Source organism: Pipistrellus kuhlii, unplaced genomic scaffold, assembly GCF_014108245.1.
Source record: "Pipistrellus kuhlii isolate mPipKuh1 unplaced genomic scaffold, mPipKuh1.p scaffold_m20_p_29, whole genome shotgun sequence".
NCBI lineage: Eukaryota > Metazoa > Chordata > Mammalia > Chiroptera > Vespertilionidae > Pipistrellus > Pipistrellus kuhlii.
This window is the reverse complement of record NW_023425528.1, coordinates 4,200,098-4,206,384: the sequence shown is the minus strand read 5'-3', so window position 1 is coordinate 4,206,384 and position 6,287 is coordinate 4,200,098.

Genomic DNA, 6,287 nt, shown 5'->3' with positions numbered 1-6,287 from the left:
CCCCAATTGCCCTCCCCTGCCAGCCTGATCTCACCCCAATTGCCCTCCCCTGCTGGCCTGATTTTGACCCCAACTGCTCTCCCCTGCTGACCTGATTGCCCCCAACTGCCCTTCTCTGCTGACCTGATTGCCCCTAACTACCTCTGCCTGCCTGATCACCCCTAACTGCCCTTCCCTGCAGGTCTGATATCGCCCCCAACTGCCCTCCTTTGCCAGCCAATTGGGTTCTGATTGGTCAGTTTCTATGCCAGTCAGCGTCAAAAGCTCCACCTCCTAGGCAGCCATTGGCTCCTCACAGTTGACTCATATTTGGTTCTAATTGGTTGGTTTTTATGCTAGTCAGTGTCTCTGGACCTATCAATGGGGACTAATCAGAAAGACAGGGCTGGTTAGCAGTCTGGGTGGAGGCATGCAAAGAAATGGAGGCACAGCTGCTGACCAAACCCTGAAAGTAAGAAAGCGGCAGGTGCTGATCAACAGCTTCCATAGAGGCTGTGGATCAGACTCTGCTTCTCTCTTCAAGCCTCTATCCAGGCCTGATTTGCACCCCCCTCAGCAGTCAATGTTGGGTCACCATGCCTGCAGCTATAGCAGTCAGTGCTGGGTCACCACAGCAACCCAGCACTGACTTCAGGACTGACTTCTGGTTCATCAAGCCTCCCAGTAATTGTGAATGTGATGGACCCAGGGTTTTTATATATTAGGATAAGAGGGATTTAAATAAATGTAACCCTATGTTCATAGCAGTACAATTTATAATAGCTAAGATTTGGAAACAGTCTAAGTGCCCATCAGCAGATGAGTGGATAAACAGTTGTGGTACATTTGCAAAATAGAATACTATGCAGCTGTAAAAAAAAAAAAAAAAAAAAAAAAAAAAAAAAAAAAAGAACTCTCACCATTTGCAACAGCATGGATGGACCTGGAGAGCATTATGCTAAGTGAAATAAGACAATCAAAGAAAGATTACATGTCACATGATCTCATTCATACCTGGAATCTAATGAACCAAATAAACTGATGATCAAACATAGACCTAGAGGCATAGGAGACTGTTGAATCTCAGTGGAAAAGTAGGGGAGGGTAGGTGAGAATTGATCAACCAATAAACTTGTATGCATAGATGCAATACCCGTGGACACAGACAATGTATTGGTGAGGTTCTGGGGGTGAAAATGAGATGGAAGAAGATTAGCAGGGTGAAAAGGAGGACCTAGGTAATACTTTCAACAATAAAACTTTATATATTGAATATATATATATATATATATATATATATATATATATATATATATATAATGTAAACACAAAAAAGGGAGAGATTATTTCTACCATGGCAGAATCAGAGCAGTATTTTTAAAATTATCCAAAAATTAGAACTACTGCAAACGAGTGGGGCTATATATTTTTAATGTCATAAAAAAGTGAAGTCCACCCAAAGAATGTCCAGAGCAACAATAAGAAAATGATTTCTGTAAATGTCCAGATAGTAATATTTTTCGTTTCATAGGCCATGTGGTGTCACAAGTACTCAACTCTGCCTTTCTAGCATGAAAGCAGTCATAAACAATATGCAAACAATTGATAGTGGCCAGGTTTCACCCACAGACTATAATTTGTTAGCCCCTAGTCTAGGGGACATTAAACTTACTATTTAATATTTCTTTGTGGTTCCAGATTTAGTAAAGCTGCATGTTGGCTTGCAAATTTTTTTCTTGTCTAAATGCAAATAAATTATGTCTGTATATAAAGAACTCCAGTTTTATGGCCCTGTTGAACACTATCGGATTTGTATCAAGTTTAGCAATTTTATCTTCCTATCAATACTCTATTAAAATGGTCTGACTTAGTTATGACATTTTTCTTTAAAATTGTTTTTTAAACATATTTTTTATTGATTTCAGAGAAGAAATGAGAGGGAGAGAGAGATATAAATAATGATGAGAGAGAATAATTGATTGGATGCCTCCTGCATGCCTCCTACTGGGGCTCCAGCCCTCAACCTCTGCATGCGTCCTTGAACAGAATCAGACCCTGGAACCTTTCAGTTCACAGGCCAACAATCTATCCACTGAGCCAAACCAGCTAGAGCTGGTCATGACATCTTAATTGTTCCTTCAATAATTAATGAGTTCAATAAAATCTTTTATATATATTCATTTTATATTTTTTGGAGTATTATGATCATACTTGTTTAAAAATTATACTTTAACAATTTTTGATAGTTTCATTCATCTGATGGAGACAAGTAAACTGCATTATGGAAGAAATGCACCTCATAATCCATTTAAAACTAAGTACCTTTTTCTTGACTGTCAAGATGAATCCCAACCAGTAATGTTACTTGAACTTTGTTTATTCTGTTTCTATAGCTTTTATTTTCTCTTCTCTAGTGATTTTTGTGTTTTTGTTTCTTATTTGTATATGAAAATAAGTTATTCCTACTGAGTGGTAGTAATGACTGAGAATTTTATTGTCAGACCATTTGGTGTTTCCTTCTAGAATCTTCTAGATGGATTGTAGAGAGCTATTTTCAGCTAAGTGAGAAACAGAGAATCTGGTTTGTTTAGTCTTTTTGTTTGTCTCTTTGTGAATTCATATCAATTAAGAACTCTACAACCATTGTGAAAGAGAATAGCTCCTTAATATCTTCATCTGTAAGTTTTTATGTTTGTTTTTACTCTTGACCTGTGACAGTTGTATTACTGACACTGAAAATTCTTTAAATATCTGTGTTTATTTAAACTAGAGAGGACTTTGTTTCATATGAATACGAAATAATATCCTACTTATGAATAGTAATTAGACCATAATATCTCTTTAATGAGGTCAATTGTAATTGATTTGAGCACTTATATAAAAAATATTCCTACCAACCATAAAATTTTAAAACTAACTTGGAATACTGTAAATATGCTGTGCATTTATAAAATCAGTAGAAGCCCGTTGCATGAAATTTGGGCACCTGTAGGGTCCGTAGGCCTGGCTGGTGATTATGGCTGATCTGTGGGGTGACCCACGGAGCTATCAGGGGCCCCTGCTGGCACGCCTTTTGGCCGACCTGGCATCACCCATTTGCCAGCCCCACCCCTTGCCACCACAGAAAACTTCCCTCTGCAGGGCAACTTGCAGGGCAATCAGGGGCCCCCATTGGCACCCGCCTTGGCTGTCCTGGGGCCTGCAGGCTGGGGGAAGATCATGCATTCATCATCTGACCCCTGGTGTTCAATGAGCATCATAGCAACCAGTCTTTCCAACAATCGTTCCATCATTCGGTGGATTTGCATATTAGGTTATTATTATATATCAATAGAAATACAGAATTGTCTAACTCAGACACATTTTTAAAAGTCATGTTTATTTCTAGAAGTGGGATCATTAGGTCAAATGGAAGTTCCGTTTTTAGTGTTTTGAGGAAACTCCATACTGCGCTTCACAGTGGCTGCACCAGTCTGCATTTCCACCAGCAGTACACAAGTGTTCCTTTTTCTCCACACCCTTGCCAGCATTTGTTGTTTGTTGATTTGTTGAGGATAGTCATTCTGACAGATGTGAGATGGTACCACATTGTCATTTTGATTTGCATCTCTCTGATGATTAGTGACTTTGAGCATGTTTTCATATGTCTCTTGGCCTTCCTTATTTCCTCTTTTAAAAAGTATCTATTTAGGTCCTCGCCCATTGTTTGATTGGTTGTTTATCTTCTTTTTGTTAAATTGTATGAGTTCCCTATAAATGTTGAAGATTAAACACTTATCAGAGATAACATTGGCAAATATGTTCTCCCATGCAGTGTGCTTTCTTGTTGTTTTCTGATGGTTTCTTTGGCAGTGCAGAAGCTTTTTATTTTGATGTAGTCTCATTGGTTCATTTCTCCTTAGCTTCAATTGTCCTAGGAGCTGTATCAGTGAAGATATTGCTTCAGTATATGTCTGAGATTGTGCTGCCTGTGGATTCTTCTAATATTAGTTTCCCATCTTATGTTTAAGTCCTTTATCCACTATGAGTTTATTTTTGTGTATGGTGTAAGTTGGTGGTCTAGTTTCATTTTTTTTGCATAATGTCCTGTTTCCCAACACCATTTATTGAAGAGACTGTCTTGACTCCATTGTATGTTCTTTTCTCTTTGTTAAATATTAATTGAGCATAGTGGCTTGGGTCAATTTTGGGGTTCTCTATTCTATTCCATTGATCTATATGTCTGTTCTTGTGCTAGTACCAGACAGTTTGAAGAACAGTGGTTTTGTAATACAGCTTGAAATCTGGTATTCAGATCCCTCCTAAATATTTCTTTTTTCTAATGATTGCTATGGCTACTCAGGGTCTTTTTTTATTCCAGATAAATTCTAGGCCTGTGAACTATGCCATTGGTATTTTAATGGGGAGTGTATTGAATCTATAGAGTGCTTTGGGTAGTATGAACATTTTAATGATGTTGATTCTACCAATCCATGAACATGGTATGTTCTTCCATCTGTTTACGTCTTCCTCTATCTCTTTTTTCAGTGTTTTGTAGTTTTCCAAGTACAGGTCTTTTACCTCCTTAGTTAAGTTTATTCCTCAGTATCTTAATTTTTTGGTGTGATGGGAAATGAGGTTGTTGGGGTTTTTTGTTGTTGTTGTTATTTTTAAGTCTCTCTTTCTGTAAGTTCTCTATTGGTGTATAGAAATGCCATAGATTTCTTGGCATTAATTTTGTAACCTGCTACATAGTCAAATTCATTTATTAAGTTTAATAATTTTTATGGAGTCTTTAGAGCTTTCTATGTACAGTATTATGTCATCTGTGAATAATGACAGTTTTATGTATTGTTTTCCAATTTGAATACCTTTTATTTCTACTTCTTGTCTAATTGCTGTAGCTAGCAATTCCAGAAATATGTCGAACAAGAGTGGTAAAAAGTGGGCATCCCTGTCTCATTCCTGTTCTTATGTGAAATGGTTTTAGTTTTTTTTCCCCATTGGGTATGATGTTGGCTGTAGGAATGTCATATAAGGCTTTTATTATATTGAGGTATGATCCCTCAATTCCAATTTTTTTAAATATATATTTTATTGATTTTTCAGAGAGGAAGGGAGAGGGATAGATAGTTAGAAATATCGATGAGAAAGAATCATCGACCAGCTGCCTCCTGCACACCCCCTACTGGGGATGTGCCCGCAACCAATGTACATGCCCTTGACCGGAATCGAACCTGGGACCTTTCAGTCAGCAGACCAACGCTCTATCCACTGACCCAAACCAATTTTGGCTCGATTCCCATTTTGCTGAGGATTTTTAATCAAAAGAGGGTGTTGGATTTTGTCAAATACTTTTACTGCATCAATTGATATGACTATGTAATTTTTATCTCTCAATTTGTTTATGTGATGCATCATGTTTATTGATTTGCAAATATTGTACCATTCTTGTATCCCTAGGATAAATCCTACCTGATCATGGTGTATGATCTTTCTGAGGTACTTCGGGGTCCAGTTTGCTAGAATTTTGTTGAGGATTTGGCATCTATATTCATGAGGGATATTGGCCTGTAAGTCTCTTGTATTGTGTTGCCTTTAACTGGCTTTGGTATTAGGATAATTCTGGCTTCATAGAAAGAGCTTGTAACTGTTCCTTTCTCTTGAATGTTTTGGAACATTTCCCTAGAAACTAGAAACACCAATCAGAAAGGATATATGCACCCCTATCTTAATTGCAGCATAATTTACCAGAGCAAAGATTTGGAAACAGCCCAAGTGCCCATCAGCAGATGAGTGGATAAAAACTTGTGGTACATATGCACAATGGAATACTATCCTGTGGTAAAAAATAAGGAATTCTTTTCTTTGCCTTCCTTTTTTTCTTTTTTTTTTATTTTCTTTTTTTTTTATTTTTTTATTTATTTATTTTTTACATATTCTATTGATTTTTTTGCCCCCCTACCACCCTCCCACACATCCCCTCCCTTCCCAGTGTTTTATGTCCATTGGTTGTACTTATATGCATGTATACAAGTTCTTCGGTTGATCTATTATCTCCCCCAGATCCTCCTCCCCTCCCCACTGTAATTTGACACACTGCTTGTTGCTTTATTGTCTCTATATCTATCTTTTGGTTCATCAGTTTATAATGATCTTTATTATCCACAAATGAGTGAGGTCATGTGGTGTTTCTCTTTCATTGATTGACTTATTTCACTCAGCATGATGTTCTCCAATTCCATCCAGGTTGCTGCAAATGATGAGAATTCCTTCTTTTTTATGGCAGCATAATATTCCATTGTGTAGATGTACCACTGTTTTTGGAT